Raw genomic sequence first — 20,820 nt, 5'->3', positions numbered from 1 at the left:
GAGCACATAAGTCAGTTCTATGTTTTGCACAGTTCGTTAGCAGACAATGTCTCTTCAAAGTCTTGTTAAGTAACACTCCGTGAATCACGCGCTAAGTTAAAAGTCCAGCTCGCTTTTCTTAGTGACTTGCCTTTGTAAAGGCTTGTTCTTTTGATCTGCTCTCCACGACGCGCTAATCCCTTTTAGCGTCTAGAGCGTCTTTCTGAAATTAATCTAGCCACTTCCACATTGAGCTGAATTGTTCGTGGCTATTGAGAGAAAATAAATAAACTCCTTACTTTCCTTTTTTCGTGATGCAGCGTTGTGCTGACAGGAGACTCGAACTGCCAGCCGGCAGAGGAGATCGGGTAAACAAACCTCCCGGCTGTCTCGGAGAATCCAGTCACGTCGTCTTCTTAACATTCATCAGCGACGATGACAGCCAGGGGCTTCCGGGACCTCACAGAACAGGTTTTTTCAGGGAAGGAATTACCGGGCAAGAAGAACCTAGGGGCGAACAGGAATTTACATGACCTGAGGAATTCCTACGCGGGGGCAGAAGCTCTCGCCTGGAACAACGAGAGACAAAGCGTTTGGCAGTTGGCAGAAGCTTGTATTTATAGCTTCAGCCACGAGACCCAGCGCGAGTCTCACACAACATACTCCTAGCGCGAGGGGTGACACGAGCCTGTCTCAATTGAGCGCACAATCTGGGAATTGCTCAAAACTTAGTTTAAAAAACAAACAAGCATTGCCAAAGGCAATTATTGAAATTATAATTACCAAAAGGATTCTAACTAAAGTTTTACATTTTAACTAATAAACTAAATGTCCCCTTTTATTCACAAAGTGTACACTGAGCCTAGGCTGGGTCTGAATCTAATTAAGACGACCGGTAACACCCCTAACAGCTTCTGTCACAAAAATTAAACCTCACCAGGAAGCACTTACAGATATGAGCAGGTGCCCGAGTTGAATCTGGGCCATGTTCTCTCTCAGTCGCGGCCGGCATGACGGGCGGGAGGGGGGTGTGGAAATGGGGTCTTCGACTCATCGCGGGGGGGAGGCGGGAGGGGTTTAATTAAAAAAATCTATAAATTAAAACTTACGATCCCGCGCCAGCTTCTGGTCGGCTGCAGCTCTCCTAGTCATTACTAAAGGCAGCCTCCCTACCTCCCCTCCGCCAATCACAATGCTGCAATGGCAGTGTTGTGATTGGTGAAGCGCATGGGAGAGTGTCCCAGCCGAGCTATTTTCTCTTTGTTGGCTTCTGCATGCAGCAGCCTACAAAGAGAAAAAGGGAGAGTGGGCGGTCCTGTTTGAGGGCAGGGGGAGTGGCTTGCCCACTGTTGTGTGTACTGACTGTTTGGTCGGCCCTCGAGCAGGACTGCCCACCTCCAACCAGGCACTTCTGCTTTCTCGCCATTTTGAGTTATTATTTCTTGTTCAAGTGGAATGAGTTCCAGAGCATTGTTGCTTAGTCCTCCATTCCTTTAAAAGGACCCTTCAAACGTGATTAGTCTTTCTGTTTGAACTTCGTGTATTGTAGCGAGAGGAGGGCGTCTGCTAATTTAAAGCCCACATGGCCTACTGCTCCGTATTGTCCACATAGTGTGATTTGATTGAGACAAATCTTTCTCCTTTTTTCCGGCAAGAGGCGGCAAAAGTGCAGTTCTTGTTCCTTGAATTGCTAGGACTGGTACAGACTTTCTGTATGATGGTCCAAATTCTTTCTTATCCGCTATTTTATCTCTGACCAGTTCCCCAACTTTTGGGATCCATACAGGTCTTACCGTGACTGCCTTGATTTCCCCAGTGGCTGTTCGTTTCACCTGCACAATACTGTGCAAGGCTATTGCTTCATTCAATTCCTGTAAGATAGCCAAACGGTTATGGATGTCAAAATAATTTTCATCCGCCACTGTGCCTTCACAATCAAGATCAGGTATTCACATTCTCGTCCCAAGTAGGACCTCGTAAGGAGTGACATCCATTAGAGTACTTGTTGGCTGGTTATTGAGCGCTCGCTGTACCCCATATAGATGCTTGACCCAACTACCGCCCTTAGCTAATACCCTAGCTCTTAAAGATTACTTTAGGTCCCAGTTTTTCCTTTCCACAACCAAATTTCACTCAGGATGGTATGGAGAGGAGTACCACAATGCTACATCCATACCTTCCATGGCTTCTTTGTAAGCCAGATAGCTAAACGCCGGGCCACGGTCAGAATGTAACGTGCCAACAGCTTACGTCCCTATAAAGACTCGCAAATCTTTGATGACAGTTTGAGCGTCAGCCGAGCGCTGAGGTCAAGCCCATAGGAATCTTGAGCATGACTCCACTGCCACCAAGATATATTTGTAAGCCCCATCAGATTGTAAGGGGCTGCAGTGGTCCAGATACACCCAAGCAAGAGGTTTGTCTGATTTTAATAACAGTTTCTGTGCCAGGCGTGCTATGGTGGAGTCTTTCATCTGCTGGCAGATGTCACATTTAAAGACACAGGGGCATATTACCAAGCAATAGCGATAATTATCGCTATTGCTTGGTTAGAGACAAAACTTTACCGCAGCGCTGCGGCGATTTTTACCGCAAATAAACCTTGGTATTACCAAGGTTTAACGCAAATGCGGTAAAAATCGCCGCAAAGCATGAATATCGCTGAAAAGTCAGCGATATTCATGCATTAGCGAGCTAATGCTCTTAGCCATGTTATCCACCTCCCATTGGATAACATGGCTAAGAACTGCTCAGGACAGGTGTTAGGTTTTGGAGATATTCCCGCTTAGCGCGAATATCTCCAAAAGTTGGTAATAGGAGATAGCGATGTTAGCGACTGTTTTCAGTCGCTAACATCTTGGCACGCCCACTTTGCATCTCATTAGTGATAAATATCACTGACATGCAAAGTGGGGCCCAAGATGATCGCTATCTCCTACTAGCTGTCGCTAACTGGTGTTAGCGGCAGCTAGGTAATAGGGAGATAATTTTATCTCCGCTTTCTTGGCTTTTAAAGCCAAAAAAGCGGAGATAAACCCCTTTGATAATATGCCCCATAGTCTTTAGTTTGCTTTGTTAGACCTGGCCACCAATAGCGCTATTTCAATAATGAAATAGTCGCTGTAATATCTATATGAGTAGAGCCCAAACCCTTGTGTGCTGCAATAATCAAACCTTGTCTACAATCCATATTTGGTATTACTCTATCCCCCACTCCAGGAATCTTAGCATATGGAATGTTGTTTGCATCTAACTTGTAGGAGTACTTGAGTGGACATTTCTTTGGTATTGTTGAGCTGCCCTTGCTTGAGGCAATAACAGCAACAATAATCTCACTGCCTGTCCTAGTTTTTGAATGAGTGATTGCAGCTAAGGAAGCTTTGTGTAGAGCCCCCGTTGCGTCTTCATCAGCCAATGAATTCCCTTCAACGTAAACGCCATCACGTTGATGACTCAGTGTATGAAACAAGTGAGCCCGTGGTAGTTCGTTTCTCAACTCAACTACCTGTTCCCATAGCATTTTATGCATAATTGTGCTACCTTTAGCGCCTTTGAACCCATTTTGTTCCCAATGATGTAAATATTCATTGTATGATTCAACACAGTAAAAAGAATCACACATCATCAGTGTGGGGAATTTGTGATCCGTATTCACCAGTGCCAGTATCAATGCTTTAAATTCTGCCAGCTTTGCCTTACAGTCCCCAAGAGACTGTGTTTTTGTGCAACTTCGATGGAACTTTCCATCCCGCATATTACCGTCAACAATTGCACATACCGTACTGTATCAATCAATCAATCAATCAAGGCATTTATATAGCGCACTACTCACCCAGAGGGTCTCAAGGCGCTAGGGGAGGGGGGTCGGCTACTGCTCGAACAGCCAGGTCTTGAGTTGTTTCCTGAAGGCGAGGTGGTCCTGGGTCAGGCGGAGGTGGGTCGGGAGGGAGTTCCATGTCTTGGCGGCGAGGTAGGAGAAGGACCGTCCCCCTGTGGTGGCTCTTCGGATGCGGGGGACGGTGGCGAGGGTGTGGCCGGTCGAACGAAGCTGACGTTTGGGAGCGTAGAAGTTGAGGCGGCTGTTGAGGTATCCTGGGCCTTGGTTGTGTAGGGCTTTGTTGTACGTGGGTGAGGAGGCAGAAGGTGATTCTCTTGTTGACCGGGAGCCAGTGCAGGTCTCTCAGGTGTCCGGAGATGTGGCTGCGACGGAGGATGTGCAGGATGAGTCGTGCTGAGGCGTTCTGGATCCGCTGGAGTCTCTTCTGGAGTTTGGCGGTGGTTCCGGCGTAGAGGGAGTTGCCGTAGTCCAGACGGCTGGTGATGAGGGCCTGGGTGACTGTCTTCCTGGTCTCGGTGGGGATCCACCGGAAGAGCTTACGTAGCATGCGCAGGATGTTGAAGCACGGCGAGGAGACATCGTTGACTTGTCTGGTCATGGAGAGGGAGGAGTCCAGGATGAAGCCCAGGTTGCGTGCGTGGTCTGTTGGTTGGGGTGCGCTGCCTAGGGCGGGGGGCCACCAGGAGTCGTCCCAGGCGGCGGGTGAGGATCCCAGGATGAGGACTTCCGTCTTGTCCGAGTTCAGTTTCAGGCGACTGTTCTTCATCCATTCGGCTACCTCTTTCATCCCTTCATGAAGGTTGGCTCTGGCGGTGGCATGGTCGTTGGTGAGGGAGAGGATCAGCTGGGTGTCGTCGGCGTAGGAGATGATGTTGAGGTTGTGCTGGCAAGGCGATGTCTGCGAGGGGGCTCATGTAGACGTTGAAGAGGGTTGGACTGAGCGAGGACCCTTGAGGAACGCCGCAGATGACTTTGGTGGCTTCAGATCTGAACGGGGGGAGGCGGACTCTCTGTGTCCTTCCGGCGAGGAAGGAGATCATCCATTCCAGTGCCTTCTCCTGTATTCCGACGTTGCTGAGTCGCTGCACTAGTGTACGGTGGCAGACAGTGTCGAAGGCCGCGGAGAGGTCTAGGAGGATGAGGGCCGCTGTTTCTCCATTGTCAAGTAGTGCTCGGATGTCATCGGTGGCTGCGATCAGGGCCGTCTCGGTGCTGTGGTTGGCTCGGAAGCCAGACTGCGAGAGGTCGAGGGATCCGTTCGTCTCGAGGAAGGCGGCCAGCTGCTTGTTGACGGTCTTCTCGATGACTTTTGCATGGAACGGGAGCAGCGAGATGGGGCGGTAGTTCTTGAGGTCGGTGGGGTCGGCTGATGGCTTCTTTAGTAGAGCGCTGAGTTCGGCGTGCTTCCAGCTCTCCGGGAAGGTTGCGGTGTCGAAGGAGGTGTTGATGATGTCCCGCAGCTGGGGTGCGATGACAGCGTCGGCCTTGTTGAAGACGTGGTGAGGGCAGGGGTCGGTCGGAGATCCGGAGTGGATGGAGTTCATCGTGCGGACGGTATCCTCGGTGCTGATCGGGGTCCAGGCGCGGAGGGTGGTTGGGAGGGCGGTGGTTCGGTCGTGGCGTGCGTCGGTTGAGTGCTGAAGCTGTTGTGTATGTCCGCGATCTTGTTGTGGAAGTAGGAGGCGAGGGAGTTGCAGAGGTCTTGCGAAGGGGTGATGTCGTTGTTTCCGGCGTTGGGGTTGGAGAGCTCTTTGACGATGTTGAAGAGTTCCTTGCTGTTGTGTGCGTTGTTGTCCAGTCGTTCCTTGAATGCAGTTTTCTTGGTTGCGTGGATGAGTTGGTGGTGTTTACTGACTCCCTATGGCTGGCAGAGCAGATCCGTCAGAGGGTATGCTTATTCAAGATCCATTGCAGTAAGAGAATTAGCCCATTGTATCCATCTCGAATGTAAGGCTTTTGCATTTGGAATGCTAGCCTTTGTAACAGCTTCTAAATCTGGTACCGGTGTTACGACAATTATGCATTTTCCCTGAGCCAGTGCTCTTTCTCTTGCTACAGCGGTCTGAACTGCTGTCAGGATTTTCTCTGTTGAAGTGAAATACATTTCTGCGTTTGTTTACAGGTGTGATTTGTAAGCAATTGGTACTGTTTCGCCTTCATTGAAGGTTAAGTAAGTGTACCCACATTGACACCCTATTACATGGATCACTAAGTTGCATACCTTTACCCGTGTCTGTAAGTGTTTTGAAGCTATCATGTCTTCTTGTAGTAAACGTAGGATTTTTGTGTGTTCCTGTGTCCATTGTCTAACTGAAAAGTTAGGTTTTATTAAGTCGTAGAAAGGTTTTACTCTTTCCCCATAATCCAAAATGTATGTTCTGCTGAAATGTAGTAATCCCAGTATTGATTGTTAATTTTTTAATGATTTTGGATGTTGGAGCAGAGCACACTTTTCTAAAAAGTTAGCTGCCAGACTTTTCCCTTCACTTGAAAGCTCGTATCCTAAAAACAGGAGATTGAGGTAAGCGATTTTAGGTTTTTTGAAATTAAATTTGTAGCCCTCTTTTTAATTCGTAGCCCATCAGACAAATATCTAAGTATGGGCGCAAAATCCTTTCCGCTCACAAAATTTGCGAATTTTTGGCAATTTTGCGATCTGCGAATCTCGCAAAATTGGTGAAAAGTGCGTAAATTCGCTTGCGGCGGATTTTCTGTTTTTTTTTATGGCCAACTCACACAAGGGACCAAAGTTACAGGCACACACGTCACTGGAGACAACTCTTCTGGGCCTTTACTCAGCTGTAGTGTAGCAAAAGCACTATACATTTACCAAACAAGGTAGCACTTACTGATTAGCCAGTATAAAGTACTCCAGTTGAGTAGAGGTATGGCACAACCAGTGGCATCATCGTGGATAAAATTGCAGGCAGGATTCATTCTGGTACAATGCTTCTGTCACAAAAATTAAACCTCACCAGGAAGCACTTAAAGATATGAGCAGGTGCCCGAGTTGAAGCTCTAATTCAGTCATGCATTATAATCAGCCCAAACAACCAGTGAGCACGGTCCAGGTGGGCTTCCTCCCCATATTCACCGCCAACAATTAGATGTAATACATGATGGAGGTCTTTTCATCCACGAGTTTCTCGAGCGAAATCCCAGTGTATTTACTGCTTTTTACTCATTTGCTGCTCTGATCGGTCTCTGACCCTTTATAAACAAGAGACATGTAAACTTGCATAGAAGCCCGCCCGTTTGGCCCAGCCATACACACACTAGGGTATGCAACATCTTCCCACCTTTTCCTCACTATGATGGACAGCTCACTCGAGAGACCTAGGTACCTTTCGGCGCAGTGGCAAAGTTACAGACACACATGTGACATTATTTGTGCAAATGGTAAAAAAAGCTGCGAGTTTGCGGGAAAATCTGCAAAGTCGCTGATTTTTTTGCCATTTCGTGCGAATTTGCGCACCATGAATCCGCAAAATTCACCCATACTTACAAATATCATCCACATAGGACAATGCTTCCTCAGCAAAATTTTGGAGTAACTCAGTTACTCTTGCTTAAAATAACCCTGGGCTGTTCTTATACCCTTAGGGGAGACAACAAAATTGTCCCAGGGACCCCAACACTGAGAATGCAGTCAAATACCTGCTTTCAGGTGCTATATTTTGACAGAATTTTTTTTTGAGATATCGAGTGTAGTTTTTTATTTCTTCCGCACAATTTTATTCATTAATGCGGCACTGTGTGCATTTTGGACAGCAAATATCTTTGTGCATGTGTTTAAACTGTCTGTAATCTAAAACTAGACATTATGAGTTGTCCGATTTCATTACGGGAAACAAAGGATTGTTCATTGGTGAGGTGCACGTTTCAATGACCCCTTGATATTCAAGTTGATCTAAGATCTCCCTGACCTATTTCTTAGCTTCTCGCTTTATTGGATATTGTCTCTGTGCATTTAGTGAAACGTTTAACAGGATCGCGCGGTGGGTTGAATCCTCATCCCATCCGGCATGAATTTTGCACAATACTGGGGCAAGGGTAACGGCCCACTCCCATGCATATGTGTGTTTAATATAAATGGAATGAGGTCGGAGAAGTTTGGAAAAATTAGCGTATGGCAGCCAATCTTGTTCGGCTAATAGGATATCATAACCAAATGACAGGTTGTCCCAAAAGAGACCTTTAACTTTCCTGGGCTTTTCCCCCACCATTTGGAGTGTTATTTTGTATAACTTATGCGGGACGCTTGCCCTCATATCTGGTGTTTCCACTGTGATGTAATCATTCAAGTCCGCTGTCATCAGATATTCCATCAAGTTCTGGCAAGCTATTGTTATTTCTGCCGCACTGTCTAGCACCGTCAGAGCCCTTTTCCCATTTAGAAGTTGTGTCCTCGGAATTCTGTACTGCAACTTTCTTTAAACCGAGGTTTTGATTTTAGCTTTCTTCTTTTTTTGGAATTATAGGGCCAGATGCATCAAGCGAAATGCGCTCGCAAAAGGGCCAGATTCTGAGAATCTGGCCCTTTGCAAGTGCAATTTTTGCATTTGGGATGCATCATCCCAAATGCAAAAATCGCAATTAGAGAATTCGCTAAATTGCGATTGTTTGCATTTAAGGAATCTCAAATTGAGATTCCTTAAATGCAATGCATGAAAGTATCAAAAATAGCGAATTCGCTAATAGGGCACGCAAATTACCACGAAGTTCAACTTCATGGTAATTTGCAAAAACTTTGAAAAATGCACTTTTGTGCATTTTTCAAAGTTTCATGTTGCGCACACACATGCCCTAAGGGCATGTGTGTGCGCAACATATGTGCACAGATCAAAATTCAGGGGTGTAACAGGGTGTCCTTTGGACACCCCTGCACCCTTGAACTCGCAATCTCAATTTGCGAATCGCTAATTGCGATTCGCAAATTGAGATTGTCTTCCCATTCATTCCTATGGGCCTCTAGGCCCATAGGAATGAATGGGGAGGTATTCATTAATTGCGACTCGCAATTTGCGAGTCGCAATTAAGGAATCTCTATTTATTGTGTGATTGCATGATGCATTCCATTTTGCTACTCCTTATTAGCGATTCCTTATTTTTCGCTAATAAGGAATCGCAAAATGGATGCTTGATGCATCTGGCCCATAGTCTTAAGAAAGCTGCTTGTCTCTGGACTTTGTACACTCTTCTTTGTGTTCTGACCGTCCTTCTCTCTCTGAGTTTTTTGTCGAGCCCCGAAATGAATGAGAGGAACATGTATTAGTATCCTGATACCAGTCAGGTTTTCTAATATTATACCCATTCCTGAGGTTGTACCTCCTTTTGGAGGGCACCTGTGTAGAAGATCCACCTCTGGATTGAGATCTCTTTTCTTTGTTAATTTGTTTTTTGTTATTATTATCCCACTTCTTTTTAGGAGAAGCAGGTGTCTGCTTGGAATGGCCCTTTTCAGGACTGCCCATTAATTGAGGTTTTAAAGCTTTCCCACCCAAACTGTCTCTACCTAATTCGGCATATGCAGTTTTTATAATTCTCGGTAATTCAGGTTTCCGTTGTAAAGGACTGCACTCCTGTAGGCGTTGGCCTCTCCTTTAATATTTGCTAATAGTATTGCTGATACCTGGGGTAATTACCTAGTAATTTCATCCCTTAGTTCAGAGCAGGTTCTGCCCCATACTCATTTTGTATTTGTCTTAATACATCTGGTGTTACAGATAAATATGGTTTACCAGGAGTCCTGGTATAGATGGCAGCAAAGACTGTACCCCAAGAGGTACAATCCTCTATTTGTGGTGTAATCCCCATGGGGAGGCAGATTGTCAGCATTCTGTATTTTTCATAAGGGCTAGTATTTGGGAATACTGCTTCTAACTATGTGATTTTTTGAGCTATTCAGAATTGTATCTGTTCACGTTCCTGGGAATTTTGTCTAATACTGTGAGTAATGTTTGTGGAGTAATTTTAGTTGCTGTACTTTGTGTAGGAGATGTATTAGTTGTAACTACTGCTAGTTGAACTTTAAGTGTCCTCATGACAAATAGTGTCATGGTTCCTTAAAGTTTTATCAACTCCTTGTGTTGTTTGAGTAATTCAACTTGTGTCATTGTGTCAATGTCAGGATGTGCTGTGTAGGCTGCTAATATCGGCCATGTAGCTCCTGGTCTTCCGAAGGGACTGACCCTTACGCTTCTTCTTATATGGGGGAGGGCGCCTTTAAACCACTATTCATGTTCCTGGTACGTTAGTGGAACTTTAATGTCCTCATACAGAATGTATTCCACTGGTATGTCATCTTGTATGCAATAATGAAACGTTGTTGTTCTTGCATTTGCTGCTGGGAATGTAACCCATAAATTAAATACCTCAGTTTGGAAATCTTTGTGCGCCTCTATCATGAATACTACTATGCCACCTCTGGCAGTTAAACCGTGTTTGAGTTGTTTGAGGGTGACTGTGTGTATTTAGATTAAACTGTACTCCATTCGGATCTCCCTCCTCTTCTGAGTGAGGCCTTTGTTGTGCTAATGCATCTAATCCTCCTTCTTCATTTGTCATTGTGTTTTAGAACACAGAATATCTTTTCAAGGGAACGAAGATAAGGTATTTTGCACAATTTAGGAACAAAGTGTCCTTCAAGCTTGATTAACCAGCATCCAACAAATAGGATATTTTGCCTACTCAGCTGTGGTCGAGTTTTGTGCCCACCCACTCCAGATGTCTCTGGTGTTTTGTGAGTAGAGATCTCTGAGAATTAGCACCACTGAACTACTCAGATTCTACTGTTAAATAGGTACCCAACCAATGTTGGCGGCCCCAGGTCGTGTAGTTCCTATATTACCCATACAGGACCTGCACGTTTGGATAATGTTAAACTTGGCCCTTTTTGCAGAGTCATCCCTGAACTTTTTGCCTTCCTCCTGTATTTTCTCTGACCTATTTTTGTTGGTTTTATGACTCTGGGAACTTTACCTCTGCTGATCAGTGCCGAAGTGCATATGCTCTCCATGTGTTAAATTGATGTACTGATTAGTGACTCCATGATTGGGTTATTTGATTTACTTGTCAGACCCTAGTGCAGTGCATCATGTGTGCCCAGGGCCTGTAAATCAAATGTTGCTGGTGGGCTTGCAGCACTGGTTGTGCCACTCACAGGAGCAGCTTGCAAAGTGTGTCTCAGGCCTGCCATTGCAGAGCCTGTGTGCAGTCTCGTACTGCCATGTCGACTTGTAAAGTGCACCCACTTGCCAGTCCCTAAACCTTCCCTTTTCTATATTGTATGTACAAGGTAGGTCATGCCCTGGTGTGTGTGGCATGACAGCCTATTTCTTTTTTCACTATTTGTCTAGTCAAATTAGCTCAAAAAATGGGCTACCCTAGAACTAATTGCAATACAATTTCATTGAGTGGATTCTTATCCAACATTTTCCGTAGAAAACGATGGTGAAAATTCTACCACTCTATCATGACGCGTTAATCCACTATACTGGATTTTTCAAAATGGCTGCTCATTATTTGAGATATAGGGTATAACTGTTTATATACCCATGTGTGGTATCATTTTATTTGTTTTTAGGGACGGGAAAGTCAAAAATAACATCAACAATTGTTTCTGATGACCATAATATCAAATAATCGCAGAATATGTCAGATAGACAAAGTTTGTATAATTGTTTCATTGACTTATATGAGAAAGTGTGAAGGAAAGAAAATATTACAATTAACTTTTGTTAATTGTAGTGTTTTCACTGTATTACCGTATGTGTTCGCAAATGCTTAACGCACTGCCTCTGAGATAAGCCTGTCTGCTCGTACCAAGCTACCAAGGGGGTGAGCAGGGGTTATCCAGTAGTATAATCACCTTTTCCTGACTTAGAAGCAAGGGTTCCTATTTGGTCAAAGGTGTATACCATAGCCAACTAGAGACCCCCAGTTCTAACAGATAACATAAACTGTAGGATTGGTGGCAGACTGACTTTGTACACCCCCACCGAGAATGTTAGCCTTACTGTTTAAGCTAGCTCACAGTGCCACTAGAATCTCCTCTTATCGAGGCGAGGCTAGTTCTTGGCAACCTCAGAACATGACAACCCTGATCCCTCAGAATCGTGGAAACAATGTACTACCTTTTGCTCAGTCACTCATGCTCACTTATTTGGTGTCAGAGAGTTACACAGAAGAAACAGTCAGGCGTGTTACAATAAGATGTATTGCACAGTTGTTCTTCTAGTGTAAAATAGATGTGCTTCACAACCATTAGTAGCAGATATCTATTAGCAGTACAGTAAAAATAAAAGGAAAGTACAGTTCTACCATCATGCAATAGTCATACGTACATACATGAATATAAAATGAATGATAAAAAGAGAGTGCATACTCCTACGATGCCAGTCTATATGTACCTAAGTGTACCTAGCATGTGAGTAGGTGTAAAGCCAAGAATCCCTCTGGGATTTAGTGCAACCCCATTACCTGAAGTGAGAGAGTGTGGGCCCCGTCCTGGTCTCGAGTTGGACAACCCGCGAGGGATGTGTTAGACCACTGTCTGCTGGAACATCTGCATGCAGGAGCTTCAGTGTCACTGGTCAGTGTGTCGGTCGGGAAGTCTTGGTCTCCTCTTCCAAACCCAGTAAGATGTGCTGTATTTATACAAAAAGTATCTAGTGTTCCTTTGTCTCTTGTTTCTTGTATGAGCCATTGTTGGATTTGAGGATGACGTATGGGATGAACCTTGTACGTAGATAATATGCAGGTGGTGTAGCCCCTGCCTGGTTTCCAAGAACCCTTATGAATGTTCATTCATACTGTGTGGGTCCATTGATGAAGTTATAGGATGCTATTTTTAGGGGAAAAAACCCTATTACTGTGCCGAGGACTAGAACTAGGTAAAGGCTCAACCCTAAAGGCTCGTTACTGTGTAGTATGAGGGAGATAATGTAGGTGAAGGTATTTGATATTACCCTGGCCTGTATTAGGGTACCTATATGCAACATAACAAAACCCATAGTGAAAAGCTGCACACAACAACCAAGACATATCTCAGAGTATAGCACACTAGCATCTCAATGAAATCCAATTGCATCCTGTTAAAATGACCACATGATCTTCCTACGTGGCTCAATTTAACTGCAATGTTTTTCCCTACACTTTTCTGTTGGCATGCAACACATCTATGACATAACACTACAGCCATCAGCCTAAATCTTGGATTGAATAAGTTTTGTCTTATCAATCTGACCCTGACATCTCTTCCTACATGAGACAGGCCTTGATAATGTCTGGTCATTGGTGGCAAAAGATTGTTAGGCAACACAGCTCTCCCATTTCCTGAAACCCAAATCTCATCCTCCTCCCTCTTCACACAACCTACTTTAACCCTACTCTGTTGCTCTGCCTCTGACCCCACATTCTTGTAACCTCTTAACTTCCTCCTCAGTAACAGCTACCATTAATCAAAAGTTGTAGTTGGCCTTGTCTGTCCCTTCTTTGGTGTATTCACCGTTGAAGGTGCAAGCATTGTGTACACAGTACTTTGCTACCTCATCGGCATATCTGTTGCCAATGGTCACACAGTCATCACCTTTACAATGAGCAGTGCACTTGACAACTGCAATCTGAGTGGGCATTTGCAATGCTTCCTGAAACTTTACAAATTGCTCTACATTTTAGATAGGGGACCCCAAGGAGGTCATAAGCCCCCTCTGGGATAATAACTGTCTAAAATCATGAACAATACCAAGGCCATACTGACTATCAGTGAAAATGGTCACTCTCTGCTGGTAAGAGACACAGCACGCTCTAGTAGGAGCAATCAAATCAGCAACTTTTTTCAGAAAATATTCCTTGGAGCCATAAAGCTTCAGTTACTCCTGAAGCTGCTCAGACTATATAGGCAGCTTGTGATTTCCTCTGTGTTCTCACAAACAGTAGCAATCCATAAACAATGCAAAATCATATTCAGGCAGTGGCTCATCTTGTATATCTGGTCTTGGCTTGGTGCACAGTTCAGTAAAATTGAGACAATCATGCTCCACTTCTTTCTTGTCATGCTCACCATCAGTAAGGGGAAATATGGCATCAAGGTTAAAAATAGAACACCTTTTTAATGTAAAATTTTTTGCCACCAGTATGATCATACCGGTTCAAGTAGTTATTTGTTAGGTGTTGAGTGTGAATATGTGCCAACAGTATCTCCAGAAAGTGATGAACATAAACTGTCAGAGGGTGCCTCTAACAATGCCCTCACACCTCTCAATGTTGACACTACCTGTGGCCACTGAATTAAGATAACCAGGTAATGCTCCAGCACTGGATCAAGGGTAGCAGAAAAGTAGGCAACAGGTCTGATCGCCACCATGGGCTTGTGTATGCACTGAGAGAATGCTGCCCTTCCTTTTATTGCAGAAAAGCAAAAACTCTTTGTTGTCATCAGGCATTCCGGGTCACAGTAGAGGCTTTCTCCCAACTCTAGGCAGGCAACCAAATCATCAGTATCCCAGGATACTAGAACACACACACATCCTTGTGTGCCAGCCTCTGTAAAGGCTTGGCCACTCGGGAAAGTTGGATTTTCCCTGGTGACAGTAGCCCACCATTCCCAAAAACATCCTGACTCCTTTCTCAATGTGATGTCTGAGATATATACCTTCTTTCAAACAATATTGTAACTTAATGGGGGCCATCTTATGTTGATTCTCGACCAAGTGGTTCAACAGGGCAATTGTATCCATCTTACAAGTTTCCTGAGTATTTGATGCAATCAGCAGGTTGACAGTATACTGCACCAGGGCCGAGTTAAAGGACATATTCAAGGACTTCAAATTCATTTGAGAATCAGGTTAAAATTGATGGGTTTTCAGTATACCCATGTGGCACTATACCATAACATACCAGCCAAACTAAAATGCAAAAAAGGAACTGAGAGTCCTTGTGCAAGAGTATGAGGAAAAAGACCCGACAAAGATCAATGACAGCAAACTACTCTAAACTCGCATGGAATATGGAATAATTTCACAGCTGGATTTGGTACCATGGGACAACATGGAACCACAATATTATTAATTTTTCTGAGGTTCTGTCCGGTGCGGTACCTAGTGATAGGTGTTTGTAAGTCCATAATGGGTAAGTTACACTGACTCCCCATAATCTCCTTCAGAATACCTTGCTGGATCATTGTCTCGATCATTTGAATTGTTTCAGGTGTCAGATTATATTACAGGGTTCTGGGTACTCAGCCTTTGACTTTATCTGTATATGGACAGGCTCAGCTCCTATAATGAGTTCAATGTTCTTCCCTGAAAAATCCCAAGCTTCAAACTTCACTGAATCTCTGAGAACCAGAGGTAACTCTTCAGTAGTCATCAAAGGGAACAGTTTGATGGTGGGAATCTGATTAACCAATTTAAAGGCAATGTCTTTGTCATGGATTTGAAATTCCACACCACTTGTGGGGGCCGTAAATAGTGCAATTCAACTTGTACAACAAATTGCTTCCCAATGAACTCACAGGACTTGAATCACATACAACTGATGATTCCCCTCAAAAGTTTCCATTTTCACTGGTACATCTTCTGTTCAGGATTTGTAATCTGTTTATTTGCAACACCTCGACTTGGATTCTCTGTCCCAAGAGGGTTGGTTTGAAACTTCCACTGTTCTGACAGTAGAACTGGTATTACCAGTATCAAGCAAAAAGTATACAGGGTGGCCATTTACTTCACCATCTATACATCAACGAATCTGATCTACCACCAAGACTGCACTAATAAGGTAATCTTCTTCCCCTAACAGGCATCATCATCAGGCAGACTGATTGGAGCCATAATTGGCTATTGTCTCAAATATGAGGGATTTCTGAAATGGATTATTCTTCTGTAAAACATTCTGATTCTCAATTGGAAGTTGGTTTGAGGTAAATCTAAGGAGTTAGAGCTTGCAGTGGCATCATGGGTTCAGGAACATGCCCCACCTGAGCTTGAGGTACATTGACATTTTGAGATATTGGTCATGGCTTATTTTGTGACTGAATGGGATTATTACTCTGGGACTGTAAAAACCCTGAATCTTGATCTTGATTGGTAGTTTTCATATGCCATTCTCACCACCAATGCCCCACCTATTAACAGTAATGGCTTGGATTTGACTTCTTCAAATTAGCTACATCAGTCCCAGTACTCAGTTCAATTGGAACACTACAACCTCTACCTTGTGGCGGTAATCCACCTTAATCTTGCATCACAGGAGCTTTCCGCTGATACACTCACTGCATCTGAGGAATGTTTCCTACAAAAGGCTGGTGACCTCTCTGCGCAGCTTCCATTTGCACCACCATCAGTTTTTCTTTCACTTTCTTCCGCCTCAAGTCTATTTAATCATTACAGTATTTGGCATATCTCAAAATCTCACCACATGACTTATTCTGCAACAAATCAAATGTTGTTGAATAATCATGCTAATCTCAGGCCTCCATCCTGCACAAACCTTTACACAAAATGTAATATAAGTTCCAGTGTCTCCATTCCGCTGTACCGCTTTAAAGCCTGTAGCAATCTCTCAAAATATGCATGAATTGTCTCTTTGGATTCCTGGGTTATTTGGTCAATCTTGACACAGTCAATATCTTTGTGCGTTCCCATAAACATCAACCATATAATCACCCTTATTGTACTTTCTCATTACTATGGGTGAGGACTATAAGTCAATGGATCTCTTGTTGGCTCTCTCTCGGGGCACTCTGTGGTGACTTTGGATGCGGTCAACAAATCACTTGAGACCACAATATCAAATAAGGTATTCAAATAAGTCCATAAAACCTTTGAGATTTTCACAAAGTACTCAATTTGTTTCTTCCATTCTACACTTTTAGCTTTCAATCTCAGAAAGTCATTTATGAAGGATGTAAGATCACTGTTACTCAAAGGTGCATGTCCATAACCTCTGCTGGGTACTTCCAGTAAATAGAAACTTGTACTGTTCACTATCCCTTCTAATGGATAAGGTGGATCTCTCATAGATCTCTTTTGTACCCATTCACTGTGCCACTTATCTAGAACACTCCAAATCTGAATGCTTTGAATCAACTCCCGAATTTTTAATTTAACTCCAGGTATTCTCATGGACTCTATGTCTCTGTCACTAAAACAAAGTCATTGGCTCTTCCGCAAGGATTTAGTTCTATTCAAATCTACCTCATGTTTCTCAGCCACCTGCCTCACTCACCTGGTAACATTCTGACTCATAAACAAAAGTTTGTTCTCTTAATAGATATCTAATTCAGCCAATTCAGGGCATGCAGTTATCATTTCATCCAACTCAAGTTTAACAGTACCTACATCCACCATATTTACTCTCAAGGATAATGGAATCATTCCTTGACGCAATTCTGTTCTTCCACAGTCATTTGAGGTGGCATTGGTAGTCTTCATCCATTCATTCAATTCTTGAACATTAAGACTATGAACACTCCATGGGCTTTGAGTATTGCCATTTCTTTGGGTATGCTGCTATGTGCATTCAGGGGTAGCACCCAGGTGAGTGTCCCTAAATCTAGAAATCCTGGGAACATGGTTTATTGTGGGGTCTACACTTGCACCACAAGGGGAACAAACATTCATCGAATTAAAGGAACAAATCCTCCCATAGTCAAGCTTATATGGACCTTCTCTGGGGCCTTTACCTTGGCAGTGACAGACAAAGTATTGTTTTCATTTCCTGCAGAACTAGGGTTGTATATAGGAAGTACATTGGTAACCTGGAAAGTGAGAGCATCCACCGTATTAAGAACTGTGAAGGCACCAGGGGCACAAATCCCTAAATTTCCTCCCATCAAATTTTGATTAATCTTCGCAGGGATGGCTTCCATTGTATCAATCAATCAATCAATCAATCATAACACTTGTATAGCGCGCTACTCACCCGGAAGGGTCTCAAGGCACTTGGGGGAAGGGGGCCGCTACTGCTCGAACAGCCAGGTCTTGAGTTGTCTACTGAAGGCGAGGTGGTCCTGGGTCAGCCGAAGGTGGATGGGGAGGTTGTTCCATGTCTTGGCGCCAGGTAGGAGAAGGATCTGCCTCCGGCGGTGGCTCTTCGGATGCGTGGTACAGCGGCGAGGGCAAAGCTAGCTGGTGGGTGGGCGTGTGGAAGGTCAGGCGGTTGTTGAGGTACTTGGGGCCCAGGTTGTGGAGAGACTTGTGTGCGTGGGTGAGGAGCCTGAACGTGATCCTCTTGTTGACGGGGAGCCAGTGCAAGTTCCTCAGGTGGCCGGAGATGTGGCTGCGTCGAGGGATGTCCAGGATGAGTCGGGCGGAGGCGTTCTGGATGCGTTGTAGTCTTTTCTGTAGCTTGACTGTGGTTCCGGCGTAGAGGGTGTTTCCGTAGTCCAGCCGGCTGGTGACGAGGGCCTGGGTGACCGTCTTCCTGGTTTCGGTCGGGATCCATCAGAAGATCTTGCGGAGCATGCGGAGGGTGTGAAAGCATGAAGAGGTAACGGCGTTGGCTTGTCTGGTCATCGAGAGGGAGGAGTCCAGGATGAAGCTCAGGTTGCGTGCGTGGTCTGTCGGCTTGGGGGCGGTGCCCAGGGCTGGGGGCCACCAGGAGTCGTCCCAGGCGGTGGGTGATGGCCCAAGGATGAGGACTTCCGTCTTGTCTGAGTTCAGTTTCAAGCGGCTGTTTTTCATCCACTCGGCGACGTCTTTCATCCCTTCGTGGAGGCTGGTTCTGGCGGTGTCGGTGTCTCTGGTGAGGGAGAGGATCAGCTGGGTGTCGTCGGCGTAGGAGATGATGTTGAGGTTGTGTTGGCGTACGATGGCTGCGAGAGGTCTCATGTAGACGTTGAAGAGGGTGGGGCTGAGTGATGATCCTTGCGGGATGCCGAAGATGACTTCGGGGGCCATGGAACGAAACAGGGGGAGGCGGACTCTCTGTGTTCTTCCAGCAAGGAACGAGATGATCCACTTCAATGCCTTCTCTTGGATGCCGGTGTTGCTGAGGCGTTGGACTAGGGTGCGGTGGCAGACAGTGTCGAACGCGGCGGAGAGGTCCAGGAGGATGAGTTCCGCTGTTTCCCCGTTGTCGAGAAGGGCTCGGATGTCGTCGGTGGCTGCGATGAGGGCGGTCTTGGCGCTGTGGTTGGCTCTGAAACCGGACTGCGAGGGGTCAAGGGATCCATTTGTCTCGAGGATGGCGGCAAGCTGTCTGTTGGCGATCTTCTTGATGACTTTGGCAGGAAAAGGGAGGAGCGAGATGGGGCGGAAGTTCTTGAGGTCGGTGGGGTCTGCTGTTGGTTTCTTCAGTAGGGCGCTGAGCTCGGCATGCTTCCAGCTCTCTGGGAAGGTGGCGGTGTCGAAGGAGGTGTTGATGACGTCTAGGAGTTGGGGTGCGATGGTGGAGTCGGCCTTGTTGAAGACGTGGTGGGGGCAGGGGTCAGTCGGAGATCCGGAGTGGATGGTGTTCATCGTGCGGGCTGTGTCTTCGGTGGTCACTGCGGTCCAGGTGCGGAGGGTGGCGGTGGGGTGCGTTGGTTCGACGGTTGGGTGCGAGGATGGTGTGCCGAAGCTGTTGTGGATGTTGGCAATCTTGCGGTGGAAGAACGAGGCGAGGGAGTCGCAGAGATCTTGTGAAGGGGTGATGTCGTTATTGCCGGTGCTGGCGTTGGAGAACTCCTTGACGATGCTGAAGAGTTCCTTGCTGTCGTGGGCGTTGTTGTCCAGTCGATCCTTTAGTGATTTCTTCTTGGTGGTGCGGATGAGCTGGTGGTGCTTGCGGGTCGCGTGTTTGAGGGCGGTCATGTTGTCAGTGGTCCGGTCGAGGAGCCAGGCTTTCTCGAGGGTACGGCAGGTCTTCTTGGAGTCCTTGAGTTCGTCGGTGAACCAGGGGGCCTTCTTGCTTCTGGGTTTGCTGGGAGGGTTCTTCAGTGGTGCGAGGTCGTCGGCGCAGGCGGTCAGCCACTGCGTGAAGTTGCGGGCTGCTTCGTTGGGGTCCCGTGTGCTGGCAGGTGGGTTCTGGCTGAGGAAGGCGGTGAGCTGGTCGGCGGTGATCTTGCTCCAGCTTCTGTGAGGAACCTGTTGCGGGTGGTGGTGGGTCGTGGTTTTCCTGAAGCTGAAGTGGACGCAGCTGTGGTCGGTCCAGTGAAGTCCGGTGGAGTGGCTGAAGGCGATGTGCTTGCTGGATGAGAAGACGGGGTCAAGCGTGTGGCCGGCGTAGTGGGTGGGGGTGTTGACCAGTTGCCCTTGTGTATTGGGATACACTAAATCATTGGACTATACAACGTTTCCAATTTGATAGATATACATACAAAATTGGAATATGATTTACTGAAATTGGACCACAGTATCCCTTTCCATTTTTTAATCATTGTGTTGTTTTGTTCCCACTCTGTGATTATTACCTGCATGTACTGTGTTAGGATATATTGTTTATCCTTTTTTAATGTAAAAAAAATGTTAGTACAATAAATTGTGTACTTTTTTAGTATTTCTGACTATTTTTGCATCATCTTTAGTGTTGCTCAAATTTGAAAGAATGTACTGACTAGTATGGTAATAATTGTAAGTTTGTTTGTCTGCTTATAATTGGTCCAATTTGGTTGCACAATGAGGATCTAAGTCGGTAGATAAGATTAAGTGTAAATTTATTACAGATTTTGAGCCAGTCTGATATATAACAATCTTAGGAATATATTGTAAAAATACAGGATCACGACTGGAAAACCAAATCATCTGACAAAGTTAAGTCTTAATAACATGAAACATACAAGAAATCCAGTATTAGCGATGTAGAAAATGAGGAAAAGGACTTGATGAGATGAAAATGATTTTATTTCTCTCGCCTAGGCAAAACTAAAGTTATCTGACTAAACCTATACAAAGCAACATGACTGGGAAACCCCTAATTAAATCCAATAAGAAAGGAAGGTGTCAGCATTGCAGAGATTTTCTGTAGAAGTTCTTTCAAGTCAAAGTATTGTATACTATGAAGCCACACAATGGCGATATAGC

The 20,820-nt window shown here is 45.3% G+C and overlaps 1 protein-coding gene across 1 annotated transcript in view; it reads left to right on the top strand.

Moving 5' to 3' along the window:
- LOC147732848 (nicotinamide N-methyltransferase-like) overlaps positions 1-20,820 on the top strand; it is a 137,167-nt gene that overhangs the window by 58,319 nt on the left and 58,028 nt on the right. The gene's annotated exons all lie outside the window — the stretch shown is intronic.

This window comes from Lissotriton vulgaris, chromosome 2_1 (genome assembly GCF_964263255.1).
Source record: "Lissotriton vulgaris chromosome 2_1, aLisVul1.2, whole genome shotgun sequence".
NCBI lineage: Eukaryota > Metazoa > Chordata > Amphibia > Caudata > Salamandridae > Lissotriton > Lissotriton vulgaris.
Note: the sequence above shows the minus strand (reverse complement) of the source record. Positions and strands in the feature narration are given on the sequence as shown.